Raw genomic sequence first — 15,253 nt, 5'->3', positions numbered from 1 at the left:
TTGAGTTTGGTCAGGTGAAGGTTTTTGTGTTTTTTTTCCCTCTGGGCTTGTGATAAAATCAGAGCTGGGAGATCTAGATAACCTGGCTGCTTACCCAAATCCCCAGCAGCTAGGGGGAGAGGAAGTGGACAGGATTTACAGTGAGATGATTGCACATCAGCTCCAGGTATTAAGGAGCTGGGGCACCAGATTCCACCTCACACCTACCACTTAGGGATATCGGGGCAGGCAGATGAACCCCACCAGCAAAAGAAGTCATGTCCTTGGGCTGCGAGTTTGGTGGTGAAAAAGAAAATCCACGGAAGCAGTTTGTCCTGCAACTTGAATTCCTTCACAAGTCTCTCTTAAGAATCTCAGTATTTATAATTAATCCAAGTCACAGAGAAGAATATTAATATTAACATTAATATTAGCTCTTCCATTTCCCATCCTTTACTTCAAGGGGCTTACTATACCCTTCACCATCAACTTATTCAAAAAACCTATGCAGAGCTAGCCTAGCAATAGTGAGAGAATGTGCTGGAAAACCTGTCCTTGCACTGCCTAAGGACTTGACCTTGAGCTCCCTCCAAGTGATCCAGAGGAAAAAAGCATATGGGGGAGGGTCGGGAATAGGGGTGCCAAATAAAATAGAGGTTGTCCATGCTCAAAAAAAGCACAATGGCCCATCAGTTTATTCCAACCCCGAGGCCCCCTGTGGGTGGATCTCTGCCTTAGGAGCTCTAAGGATCCAGATAGATAACCTCCCCTCAGTGCACCCCCTTAATTTGAAAGGCAAGATTCTCTTCCCCAGGACTCGGTGCTGACCCAGAACCTAGGTAGCAATGCAAATGAAGGAAGTACAGGTTGACTATCTAAGCAGAAAGCATGCAGAGCAAATAAGTTATCTTTTGGATAGAGGGTTTTTTTTTTTTAAGATTTATTTATTTATGCATACAAGAACTAGGGTACAGGCCAGAGGTGTAGGGGTGAAAGGATTCACCAGAGGCAGAGTGGAGAACAGAACAGGCAGGTTGACTGAAATACACTGCTGAGGGGAGCAGCAGGCGAGTCAGGAAAGGTCTGCTGCGCCATGTGGGTCACCTCCCTGGCCAGGGATTGAACTTATGCTGCAGTGACTGTGGACATCTTCATAGTGCTGCATCTTAACCCCTTGTGCCACCAGGGAGGCCCTGGATAGCGGGGACTTTAATAAGTAAGTCCTACACAAACAAATCAAACATTGCTTACTTTAATCCTTATAAAAGCCTGGAGAAATAATTCACAGGTTCAGAGAAATGAAGGGATTTAATCAAGGTCATACAACATGAAGGCAGAAGACCAGAGATGGACTCTCAGTCTGTTTGTCTACAAGAGTCTATATTCTTTGTGTTAAATCAGCAGACTGAGGAGTAAAGATGAGCTTGGAGTTGAGTTCCAGAGAGAAAGACACAGACTAAGAGAACAAGGGAGGTGGGAGGGGGTGGGGAATAGGGGTGCCAAACAAAATAGAGGTTGTCCATGCTCAAGTATTGCATGGAACATACACTGAAAATAGTTCTTTGTTTGCCTGAAATTCAAATTTAATTTGCACTTGCATGTTTATTTGCGAAACATGTCCACCCTTAAAACAAGCAACTCCTAAAACTTGAAGTAAGGACAATGGCTTGGGTAAAGGCTACAAAGTGAAGGTAAGTAAAGTTTGTGAGGAGACTATCTTGAAGAATGGAAAGGTTAGACTTGATTATGGGGAGCAGAAAGTTTTTGGTTCTAAATTGCAAACTTCAAGATAAGAACAAAATAAGTTTCACAGAATTTAGAACTGGAAGGTGCTCTAGCTTATCAAATCATAATGCCTTTTTAAAAACATTTTTTATTGAGTTAACATTGGTTTATGTCATTGTTTGCATTTTAGAAGTGTAAAATCCTCCCCTGCGGGTGTTGGTGCCATAGTTCACCCACCACCAAAACACCCATGGTCCTCTACTATAGTCCCTGGTGCTCCCTCCACTGCTGGTCCCTCTGCTTCCTCCTTTTCCCTCTAATCTGTAGTGAGCTTTCAAAGTTTAGTTTTTAGTTTGGCTTTATCCGACCATTTGCTTCGTTTCTCTATATTCCACATATAAGAGACAGATCCTGGATTTGGCTTTCTCCTTCTAATATTTTCATAATCCCTGCCAGCTCCATCCATGTTGCAGCAAATGGCAAGAGCTTCTCTTTTCTGACAGCTGAGCAGTATTCCATTGTGTGTATACCCCACATCTTCTTGATCCATTTGTCTATTTGGGGGCCTTTAGGCTGTTTCCCCACTATAGCTATCGAAAAGAGTGCTGCAGTGAGTATGGGAGTGCAAGATTCCCTATGAATTAGATTTCTGATATTCTTTGGGAAGATACCTAGCAGAGCAATTGCTTGGTTATATACCAGCTCCTCTTGTAATCTTTTGAGACCCCTCCATACAGCTTCCGCAGGCCTGGCCAGGCTGCATGCCCACCAGAAGTGTAGGAGTCTCCTTTTTCTGCACATCCTCGCCAGCACATGTTGTTTCTGGTCTCTTTGATATGGGCCATTCTCACACGTGTGAGATGGCATCTCCTTGTGGTTTTGATTTGCATTTCACTGATGATAAGCGATAATGAACATTTTTTCATGTGCCTGTTGGCCATCTGCATGTCTTCCTTGGAAAAGTGCCTATTTAGCTCTTCTGCCCATTTTTTTTTTTTTTTGGTACTGGGTCATTCGGTTTCCTTTTGTAGAGGTGTAGGAGTTCCTTGTAGATCTTTGATATCAGTCTCTTATCAGATGTATGGTGTGCAAATATTTTTTCCCATTCAGTGGAGTGTCTCTCTATTTTAGTTACAGGCTCTTTTGCTATACTGAAGCTTTTTTGTTGGATGTAGTTCCTTCTCTTTTGTTTTCCTTGCTGCCGGAGATGTCTCTGAAGACATCTCTGCAAAGACGTCTCTGAAGCCTAGGCTGTAAAATGTTTTGCTTACATTTTCTTCTATGTGTTTTATGAGTCCAGGTCTTAGATTAAGACCTGTGATCCATTTTTGAGCCGATTTTTGCGTATTGTATGAGAGAGTGGTCTAGTGTCATTCTTTTGCCTGGGGTTAACCAGCTTTCCCATGATTACTCACTGAAGAGGCTTTCTCTGCTCCAGTGTATATTCTTGGCTCCTTTGTCATAGATTAATTATGCATATAGGTGTGGAGGTGTGGGGTTTTTTTCTGGGCTCTCAGTTCTGCTCCATTAGTCTGTATGTCTGTTTTTGTTCCAGTGCTGTCATTAGGACTTCGTAGTATAGTTCGAAGTCTGAAATTGTGATACCGCCGTTCTTCCTCCTTTTTGTCAGGATAGCTTTGGTTATTCGGAGTCTTTCTGGTTCCATATGAATTTCATTAATGTTTGTTCTATTTCTTTGGAGAATGCCATGGAATTTTTGATAGGGATTGCATTGAATCTGTAAATTGCTTTGGGTAGAATGGCCATTTTGACAATGTTGATTCTTATCGTCCTTGAGCAGGGAGCATCTTTCCATTTTTTTGTGTCTTCTTCTATTTCTCCTAGCAATGTAGTTTTCTTTGTGTGGGCCCTTCAACTCCTTTGTTAAGTTTACTGCTAGGTATTTAATTTTAATTTTGGGTGTAATTATGAATGGGATTGTCTTTTTTTCATTTCTTCCTCTTCTATCTCGTTGTTTATAATGCCTTTTGTTGAAATAATACTTTGGAGTTTTCAACGCACTTTCACATAGATGATTTCACTTGGTCCTCCTATATCCCTGCATGCTAGATGAAATGGGTGTCATCCATTTCTGTCGACTCTGCTCCCCCTCAACCCGCTGGCTGCTCTCCATGCCTCCCTCTCCCACCAACATCCTGAAAGGCACCACACTCACACCCCAACTCTTCCATCCTCCTGAAACTTCTCACAGGGTACCCGCGACATATATACTGACTCCTTTCATCCTTCATTCCATTTACCTCTCTTTGGTGCTCACCATTGACAACCTATTCTCTCTGTGATATAATTCATCCCTTGTTCTCTGGCCTCTGGATCACTGGATCATTTTTTCTGATCTCTTTCAATCATCTTTTGTTCTTCCCTCCTCCCCTTGAAGTGGTGTTCCCAAGTTTCCAGCCTCCATGATTTCCTTAGGTGATTTTATCCACTTCACTTTCAACCACTAAATGTATACCTATGGCTACCAAATCGAAATCTCCTGCTAGTTTTCTACATGCTAGCTTAGAATTTTAAATTGTCTCCTAGACATTTCTGTTTATACTTGCATCCCAATTCACCATCCTACTATCACCAAATCTAGCCATCTTATTTACTTAATGAATAGCTCCCCATTAACTGCAGGATAAACTCCAACTCTTTAGCAGGCTTGCCCATAGTCATATAGTTATGACAAAATTTGGCTCCAGAATTGTCTTAGCAGTTATGTCTCTTAAGTACACTTTGAGGGAAAGTAAAGGAGAGGACAATTTTGAATAGAAAAAGATAGTGGATGAGAGTTGAAAGCTAAAGATTAAGGTAAAAGTATTGCATTTTAATATCAAGGCCTCAATAAATACTTGTTAATAAATTTATTGGCATACTCTTTTTATGAAATTTTGTTCCCCTATACCTTCCTGCCTTCCCTTATTAATGTCTGCATTTGGAAGGGGTTGACAAAGGAAAATTCCAGACATCTGAACATGGGGACTTCCAGAGACACAGTTAATCAATAAAGGACAGCAGAAGTTTGGAGATTGCTTGCCTCAACACCCATGTCTGTAGAGCAGTGACTGCAAGGGTGCAGTAGACATGACCAGGGCCTGCAAAAAGCAGGACCTGCACCCAGAAGTCTAGAGTTGCCCCCTGTCCCTTTGCTCAGTTCTTCATACAAGGATCGCGAAGATATGTCTATACAATCAGCCAACTGCTAACCCCCTTTGTGTCCCAGAAAGAAGGTGATTCCTGTGGTTCATAGAACTGTTTTAAACAAATGTCGTGTCTATTCAGGAATTAACTCTCGACAGCTGATGACAGAGTGAGTCAAAAAATGGTTGATAAGGAGAAATAGTAAACAAGGCAAGGCCTTTCCACTCAGCACATGGCCCACGACCAATCAGCTTCACTTGGGAGCTTGTTAAAAGTGCAGAATTTTGGATCCCATCACAGATTCACTGCATCAGAATGTGCATTTTTAATAAGAAACCAGGTGATCCATGTGTTTATTAAGGCTTGAGAAGCCCTAGTGTCCTAGGTGAGGTGTGACTACTGAACAGGTATATTATCTGGGACAAGTTATTTGACCTCTTCTTAGCTCAGTTTCCTCATTTGTAAAGTTCAAATAATAGTATCTTCTCAGCAGGTTGTTGCAAGACCTTAGTCAAGACATGTAAGGTGCTTAATTTTTTTCTGGCACCTTGTAAGCATGCAATAAATATTAGCCATCATCACTGTTCTCTTTGATACACTCTTCAAATCCCACTAAGGGGAACTGGCTGAACTTAAGATGACAGGAGAAGAGGAGGAGGAATAAATGTCTGTGTGTGATGAGCTGGAGAGAAGGGCACTAATAACGAGAGGATTAATCTTTTTTTTATTGTTAATGAAAAATTCATATGTGGGAGCATTAGGCCAAGCATGGGGTACCCAGAACTCCAAGAAGAAGAATGAATGATTATTTATATGATAGATTGATTGCCAGGCCCTCTGCTGGGTGCTGGAGGTAGAGAGGTAAACAAGACAGACAAGGTTCCAGCCCTAATATTAGGGAAAGTCTAACACTGGGAAACGGAGACCTATCAATTTATTACTACTGTGGCCCATTTAGAGAATGCAATTATGGGGCCTTGGAAATTTGGTTTGGCTTTCTCCCCAGATCTTATTAACCTGATAGCTTCCCCAAGTCTTTTTTCCATGGCCCACAGTTGATTGTAACTAAGCCACACAGTTTACGTTGGATGTGTCAACTGCTGAGCTGAACACACTGAGAGCAAGAACTAGCATCTTAAAGGCCAGTTGTCCTCATTGTCCCAATTTCCTGGGACAATCTTTCTAAAACTCTGATCTTGTTACTCCCCTCTTTAGAAACTTCTGATGGTGCACAAGGCCACTCACATAACAGCCCCAAACTATTTGGCATTGAAAATGATTACCCTTCCCAAATATGCACCCTACACCTTGATTACAAGAGTGGTTAAAAACTGGGACTATTCAGAAGTGGGTTTGAAATCCAAGCTTTTTTGCTTACTATACATGTAAAATTGGACAAGTTACTCCACCTAAGCCTCAGTTCTTATGTCTGTTAAATAGGAATAAAAACAATAAGACAATCATTAAAATAGCTCATATCGCTCCATATCAAGTAATGTTCTAAGCACTTCCCATGCACTAATTCACTCAATCTTCACCATAGTGCTGCCTCATAGCATTGTTGTGAAGATTAAGTGAATCAACACAGGTATCTGCCCATAACCATGCCTGATATGAAAGAATATTAGCCGTTATTATTATTGATATTACTATTACAACACAAACAGGCTTTTTCATGCCTTCATACCTTCTATTGTTTCCTCTCCCTAGAAACACCAACTCCCCTTCTCTGTGTTGCAAACTCCTACTGTTTCTCAAAACAAACAAACAAACAAACAAACAAAAAAACCCCAAATTTTCAGGCTTCAATATGCAGAATAAATCATCTCCCCTATGCACTGTCTCCTAGCACTTCAAATATACCTCCCAACAGCTCACTATTTGAGTGCATTGAAAGCAGTATTTGTATGCCAGCCTCCGCCACTGGACTAGGAGCTTCTCAGCAGTAAAGATGCCATCTTGTTTTCTTTATATCACTAGGGCTGACTAACATCGGACACAGCAGGTACTAAAACGAATGAATGTTTGTTGAATGAATAAATGAAGTTCTGATTGAATGACAAAATGAGAAGTTCCAGAAAGAGAAACAAGGAGAGTAAGACAGTTTGGATAGCTACTGCCCTGCACCCCCAGCTCGGAGCAGCAAAGCCATCCTCCACACATAAGCACCCCCACAGCCACTGTATTGATTGCACCTCCCACCAAGAACACTCCCAACCCCCTTTTGCTACAGACATACCACTTGCCTCTGGCAGTGACAGAAATAAAGAGGATTACATCATTTGTTACAACAAAATGGTTATTATAGTAATAAGTATAATTAGCATTAGACAATTACAATAATAACACATTTCCTTGCTGCAGAGGTACTTTTTAAAAAAAAAAAAAACAGGTTTATTTAATGCCCCCCTCACACACCCCCAACAGAAAACAACTCTTTTCACGAAGAGCAGAGGCCTCTTTCATTCTGCTGAGATGCTATCTTAATGAAGGAACATTATTGACAAACCCTATAAAATTGGAGCAGATTCCTTGGAGCAAAATCTCTTTTGTGCTCTCTCTGGTTTCTTTAGAAAAAAGAAAATCTTTTCCCTTTCTTTCGAGGGATTAGAACTGGTTGAAGGATAGAAAAGAGGAGGCCAGGGTAGGGGGAAGAAAGAAAAGAAAAATCTGTCCAAGCAGCTAGAGGTTAATGTCAGTTGTTGACTATCTCCCAGTCTTTCTGGAAATAGACCAAGAAGGGAAACAGAAAATTTATCTAACATGGTGCATGAGGATGTTGGGTTGTTTTCCAAGCTCTGTAGGAGCAAGAAGGGCCTTGAGTGAGATGCCACAAAGGTCGAGGATGAGTTCACAAAGAGCAATCTAATGGGCCTGATTTTACTCCACACAGACATTAGGTGCTTACACTAAGTCTAGCTGTCTCCTGATTTTTCCAAAAAGATTTTGGAAAGCTTGCAATAATACGCAATGCAAGATTTAGAAGTCAGACAGATGAGAAAGTCAGGATATACATAGACATTTCATAAACATGTTGACATAAACATAGCACAGTGCACTTTCCATGATATATACAAACACAGACACACCCCATCTGGTGCAAAGACATGTCTCTTGTACATAGTAAGCCCTCAGCAAATACTTAGTGAATTAATGAAACAAATCCACCCTTAAACACAAAGAAATATAAAAATAGGTAACTCAGTTAGATTTGACCTAAGATACAGATATGTAACATAAACATCCATGCATAAAATACACATGTGAATTTGTGTCTCATATATGTAAACAGACACTATCCACATGCACATAGCATTTTGCACTACATACAATTAAACCTCAGGCTTGTACAATAGATAGAGCCATAGGTGTGTAAGCACTCTGCAAAGACACAGATATGCACATTTCCACATCCACTTGCAAGGAAGACTCACATAGACCCACATACACACACACAGACAGGTGCATATGGACTGAACACACACACAGAACATAAATCAAATGAAAACAGCCATAAAGATAAGCGTCTCTGCTCATTGCTCTTATCTGCTCTAAGTGACAATGCCCAGAGGCATGAACTTAATCGAGAGCCCTAGCCCATCACACCCAATGCAAGAGAAGGCAGAGGTTTGGGCCACCCACTAGGAGTCTGTCCATCTCCAAGGTCATCACACACGAGTGTGGGATTTCAACTTCACCACATGTCACTGGGAGGAAAGCGTGTGTGGACCCATTTTCCCAGACAAACTCCAGACAAAGCACCTCTTTTTCCTCATTGACTCCCAGATAGGAGTTTGGTCCATTCCATCATACTTCCCAGATAAATGTTCTTCCATTCTCTTGGAATTTCCAGCCAAATACGTTGCCTCATAAGCCAGAGATACGCCAGCCCTGCTCGCCCACCCTGTCCACAGAGAACACCCGCTCTTTCCTCTCTCGACACCAATCCTCCTGCCCTGCGAGGAGACTTCTCAGATCTTTTCTTTAAGGCGTTCAGTTGCATGTGGGCCAACCATGTTCTTCCCACAAATAATTTTCCTTTCACTCCGGCTGTCTTTCATTATTTTTTGGTTTAAGTTTTAGTCCTTTATTTGCATGTCTTCTATGGGTGTGTCAAGACATCTATCTTAGCTTTCAAGTTTCTGAACCTCGAGAAGACAGGCCTACCTGCGGACGTTTGTACAGAAGCCAACCCTGACTGATTTTTGTCCTCCATCCACACTCTATCTCTGGACAGACCCTGTCCTAAGTGTTTCAGGAAGATACACAGAATAAAAAAGATGTAATAACCACCTTAGGGATGCTTGGATTGATGGTAGAAAAACAAACATTAAGACAGAAATGGAATAATAAGGAAAACATCCCATATGTAATGTCAGAGATCAAGAGGATTGAGAGACAATTTAATTCATTCCCTTCATTTTCCAAGTAGAGGAGTGGGGGTTCCGAGATGCAATGTGATATGTCCAGAGTCACCTCGAAAAATGAATGGCAAGAGGGTTGAAATTCAGGCTCCTGTCACATAGCCCAACAGTCCTTTCCCACATCAACAACTCCCCAGCTGAAATGCATGAAGTGATGGTGTCCCTGGAGCTCATAAGAGGCTTCTTTTATATAAAAGTTTCTGTGGTTTAATAATCTGGGAAATATTGCATATCAGGTCCTCTCTTGGAGATTCAAAATGAATATATTTACATGTTAATATTTCTGCAGCTTAAGATTTTGGTTTTCTCCAGCGTCTCCTCAATCCTGAGACTAGAGGTTAAAAAAACTCCTATTAAGATCACATGGGACAAGAATGTTTTGAAAATTACACAGTTTAGGAGGCATAGCACTCCTCTAAACACAGCAGGGAGCGTCTGAGTTGGGCTCCTTCGAAAAAAGAGAGGGACTGAAGTTGAGCACTAACAAAACAGAAGACCACCTCTTTCTCTCTGGAAGACGAGTCAATAACATGGGTATGTCCAGGTGAAGCAGGTTTGATGAAGAGCAAGGTGGAATATCCCAAGAGGCAGAAGTCACTCATCAAAGGCTTAATGAAAGGAGATGGTGAGGGCTCAGAAACCAAGTTCCCCCAATGGTGGAAAAGGAGAGAAAATGCATTATTATTTATAGCAAGTTGCTAGAAAGGAGGATTTCAAGTCATTTAGCTAAAATGATGGAAACCCCAGCTTTCTCCATAGGAAGAGTCATAAGCCCTAATCACGAGAGGGGAGAGCCTCACACATGGTGGGCTTCGGTGAATAGTTGTGGAATGAATGAATCAGTGAAGCAAGCCACTTTGCCTTGAGTAATAGAAAGAACTCAAGCCAAATGAAGTTGAAGCTATAGCTAGTTTTCTGCATCTCCGAGGATTAATAGTCTACAGGAAAGAATAGCAGGAATATTTGACCAGAGACCCATAACCACCAGATCTCTTATTTCCATAGGGTCTGAGGGAGTTTTCCTGGCAAAGCCCAGTAGTGGCACTGAGTACAGTTGGTGGAGGGGATGAGTCAGGTTGAGCTGTTTGTTTGTTCTCCAGGGCAGGGACATGCAAGAGTCAATAAACACACTGGAGCCTCTTTGACTAGGCCTTGGAGCAAGAGATCAGCTTGTTTGTTCTAGAGAATTTGAACTTAGGTCAAAATGGCTCTCAAGGCGTCCCTTCCCCAAGGGAGAGCCCTCCAGGCACAACTGAGGTCATTCTCTGGGCATCCAGGTGCTCCACCTAACAATGCCTTCCACAGAGGCAGGTCCTTTCACCACAACATAAAGTGGACACACCAATCTGCCACCAACTACTTTCAAGCTTTCTTATTATTTAACACAGGCCACAAAACTGGTACCAGCATTGTCAAAACAATGGCATACCCAAGTTGGCTTACAAGGTTACAGAATCCGGGCAGAGCTGGAAATAAACTAAGAAGTTATTTCAAAGACCCCCTGTCTCTAAGCAGGAACCAAACCTACCCACCCCCAAGTCAGTCTTTATTTCTTCCTTCTTTCCACAAATACAGATGTAATTTAAACTTTCTCAGGCTGTGCAATCCCAGCTCTGGTCAGGCAACAGTCAAAGGTGCCCCTGTGTGTGGCAGGCCTTGCCATTGGGAAGGGCCTCATCTAGTAAACTGATAGAATCAAAATGATCTAGAAACAGACTTCAGGGTGCTTACTAGCAACAAACACAAACCAACAAGTGGCCTGAGAAGATGCAGAGCCAAGAAGCGTTCACGGACAGAAGAACTAACGCAGGGAAGGCTTCTGAGCGAAGGACGGTGAAGCGGGGTTGGAGAAGAAGAAAGGAGCAGAGGGAGAGAAAGGCAAAGGCATCCCAACCTAGGGAGAAGCACAGAAGGAGCGTCTCAGAGGCCAGAAAATAGGGAGTGTGGACAGGAGGCCAAGTGGTAATAGAGAGGGGAGGAAAGAACTGGATGGAAGAAAGTTGATAAGGGGAGTCTTGCCAGGAAAGCTGGCATCTGGAGGTGGCATGTAGAGCACGCTGCAATATTAAGCCTTAAAATGTGAGTCAAGGGCCCTCCTGGTGGCACAAGGGATTCAGATGCAACCCATGAAGCTGTCCGCAGCCACTGCAGCACGAGTTCTATCCCCAGCCAGTCAGGGAGCAACCCACATGGCACAACAGACCTCTCCTGTCTTGCCCGCTGCTCCCCTCAGCAGTGTTCTTCAGTCCATCTGCCTCTTCTGTTCCCCACTCTGCCTCTGGTGAATCCTCTCACCTCCCCCCCACCCCACATCTCTGGCCTGTACCCCAGTTCTTGTATGCATAAATAAATAAATGTTAAAAAAAAATAAAATGTGAGTTAAGAGATGTGGGTTCCAGTCCTAGATCTGCCACTATCTCCCCATAGGTCTTAGTCTTCTCATCTGCAAACCGTGGACATTGGATTAGAGGCGCTGTGGGGTCCCTTGCTGTTCTAAAGCCTTGGTGGCTCCACACAAGACAATAGGAGTACATGCAGCTCCTCAACAAATTCATTTAACATTTTTTTCCCCTTATACGAGACAAGTCTAAGTTCCCTTTATCCTTGTGACTGAATTACAACCTGAGCATATTTACTACGTCAAAGATTAATCCTCTAAACCCGGCAAGCTCGCTGGTTGAGCAGCAAGGAAATATCTCTATAAAAAGAATAGACTCTATAAATTATTGGTCACTTACCTAGGGTTGTTACTAAATTATTTTAAAAGGATATATATTCTGCTCCTACACTCTCACTTCTGTCTTTCTCAGACTAATTGCTTCCTGAACTAGGAAGGATGTCCAGACAGAGACCTGGGAAGTTTGATATATTCCGGGTCCTTCGACTGCTGGGATTCCAGATGATAAATAAACTGCACAGTGGAATCTGAATCAACCTATTCATAGACTTGAAAGGAGTAAGAGGGTAAGTCATTGAAATCACCCTCCTTTTATCCCCTTCTAAGTATTTTAAGCATCATATCATTTCAACTGGCTTTAACTGAAGCAACATCAGCTTTCCCAGGCTTCTAGCTCAGGTGTTCTTACTGTTTTTTAAGTGTTTATTTTTCAGGCCTTCATTCTAGACTGCAAACGCCTTGATGGCAGGGATTTAATCTTATTCACGTTTAAATAAGATCCAGCATAGTGGCTGGCACACAGTTGGCACTTGGGCCTGAATGATTGTTCCATGCAAGCAATGAAGGATTGTTCAATGAGAAATCATAACCTCATTGAGAAAAACATCCTAATGTCTGGCCTTAGTCTTCTATGAGCACAGCCACTCACCACCCTGGGCCTACTGGCTCAGGAAATGAACCCCCCTTGCTTCTGAACTGGGGTCTACCCTTCCTCCCAGCACCTATCTGTGTGCCCCGCGGTCACAGCTCTGACGACAGTCTATTGCAAATAATGGTTTACTCGTTTATCTTCCACTGACTTGAAAGCACCTGAAAGACAGAGGCCTTGTCTTATTCATTTGTGTGTTCCTTGTCCAGAGGAGTGGCTAGCACAGATAAGCAATTTGTTGCATGAATCAGAGACACACAGTAGCTTATTTTTTCAGTGTTAGAACCAGAGAAAGAATCCTTCAGAGTATATCAAAAGTCAGCTTGTCTGATAAACAGGCGCCCATAACTTTGTATCTACTTGACCAAAGAAGAGTTTTGCAGAAGCAGCCATGTGGAGGCTTTACTCTTTTGAAAAGGTTTCAGAAAAACACAATTTGTCTATATACTCACACTGTTCACTCTAGCACCTTCCAGGATTATGAATTCAGGGTCTAAGCTGCACTCTGAGGGGTATGGAATAGAGTAAAACAGGCATACTCAGGCCCCGTGGTCAGGGACACCCAGGCTGAAACTCTTCGGTGAGGATGAACATTAGAAAGCTGGGGACCATCGATGCTGTAGAATTAGCCAAAGGAAAATGTCAGCAAGGGAAGGCTCTGGGGTGCTTGGCTTGGTAAAGGGGCAGAGTTGCTGATCCCTCGCATTTTGACAAGTGTTTTTATTGGCCCAAGGGTACTTCTTAGGTGTAGAATGAGAAAAAGACTATAGTTTGAGGGAAATAAAATCTGATATACAATATGAAAGAATGTTCATATCCTCATATATATCCTACAAAGGAAGAGAAAATAGACTGAAAGTAATTAAGGATTGTCTAAGGAGAGTGGTGGTGAAATAGGAGGATCTCAGATCTGATTCATACAGCATCATGAAATTTTTACAAAAGCTGGAGGTGTACTGTAGGGAATCACTGGGAGCGCTTAAAGGGAATATGAACTAATTAGTCAACTGGAAAAGTAAGATGACAAGACTCTTGATGATCTGTAATGAGATCTGTACTCATAATTCACTCTATATCTCCAACTTACCCACCTCTACAAAAGGGTAATTGCTGCTAAGAAAGACCTCCTCCTCAGCTCTGAGTTTGCCTCCTCCAGGAAGCTTTCCATGACTAATAACCCCAAATACCCACAATGCTCTTTGACAAACACAACTATTTGGAGCTTGCCAGGCCACATAGTGCTCATTCATTTCCTGACCTTTTGTCACTCACTATCTCTCTCTGGAGATTTCATTGTCTCGGGTCAGAAGAAGGGATCCCAGAATGGAAATCATCTTGTCCTCCTTTATGAATTTTGCTCCTAAGGGTTGTTTGTGGCAGGAAAGCACAGACTGCCCGAAGAAGACAGCCATCAGATGGCTCCATTCCCTGCATCGCAGAGCCTGCCGAGGGCTCCTTTCTCCCTGGCGTGATGGACCAGGAGTTATGGCTCTCCCTGTAAAAAGTCATTATAATTATGAAAAATGTCTACAGCTCTTTCCACCGTTTAGGCAAAGCCTCTGGCTGTCCCGATGAGCAGAGATTTAAGATCCTGTTCTCCATAAAGATGACTAGATAGCCCCAGAGATAGATGTGTTAACGCCTAATTGGTCATTGTTGAGTCATCAAATCTGTTTCAGACAGCGGGATTGGATGATCTTGACCGATAAAGGAGGGCAGAAAACAGTTTGGAGGAGGTTGGCAAGGGATTATTATAGTCAATACTTCCTTTCTACGCTGCACCCTCCAACACTTCCACCCCATGTTTGCACAAGATTTCTAAGACAGTAGATTCCACAGAAGTAGACTCATCCAGCTTCCCAGCAACGTCGTGTTTCACTCAGTATAAGCTTAATCTCTCCTGTTTACACTTCCAGTCATTTCTGGTTCAGCCTCAGAACCCAGCAGTCTCCATTTCTTGAGCTGTCAATACTTTGAATCCTTTGGCTAGCCTTTTCTCTCCCCCGCTATTTCCTCAATTTTCCTCCTGCATCCTTGGCCTCTCTCCTATTAATTACAACTTTCTTGTCTGTATCCATTTTGCAAATCCATGTGACTTTCAAAAATAGGGTTAAGGGTTTTCTAGAACCCTTAACATTTGTAGTAAACATCACTTAATTGAGAGTGGGTGAGATACATTATTAAACACTAGTCGCTTGGGGCAGCAAACCCCAAGGACATTAGACTGGGAGGATTTGCCATCTGTGGCTCTAAAGCCAAGTGGAGAGAAGGCCATCTGAGATTGAGGGAAGAGTTTTAAGATGCCAGAGGGTGTGAAACACAAAAGAGTGTTTCTCCTGTCTGAGTTAGAAGATTTTTCAGAAGGTGAAAATAATTTCCCAGGGAAAAATAAGTTCTCGAGAAAAATCTGTGACTTTCCTTCCTGCCCCAGGAAGATGACTGAGTTTGGTAAAGGAAGGGTGTTTGTTCCCAGAGCAAGGTGCAGAGGACAGGGGCCAGATGGGAAATTAGAACTCCGGGTCCTAATTCCCAGCCAGAGAAACACGTCACCTGCACGCCAGGTGGTCACAGCGGCCATCCAGCAGCAGCTGCATTTGAGTTACCCCTCAACACACCCACAGAAGCCATCCCCCACAGAAGCCCAGGACAGAA

This window comes from Talpa occidentalis, unplaced genomic scaffold, assembly GCF_014898055.3.
Source record: "Talpa occidentalis isolate TD23 unplaced genomic scaffold, MPIMG_talOcc4v2.1 talOcc4.16, whole genome shotgun sequence".
NCBI classification, from domain to species: domain Eukaryota; kingdom Metazoa; phylum Chordata; class Mammalia; order Eulipotyphla; family Talpidae; genus Talpa; species Talpa occidentalis.
Note: the sequence above shows the minus strand (reverse complement) of the source record.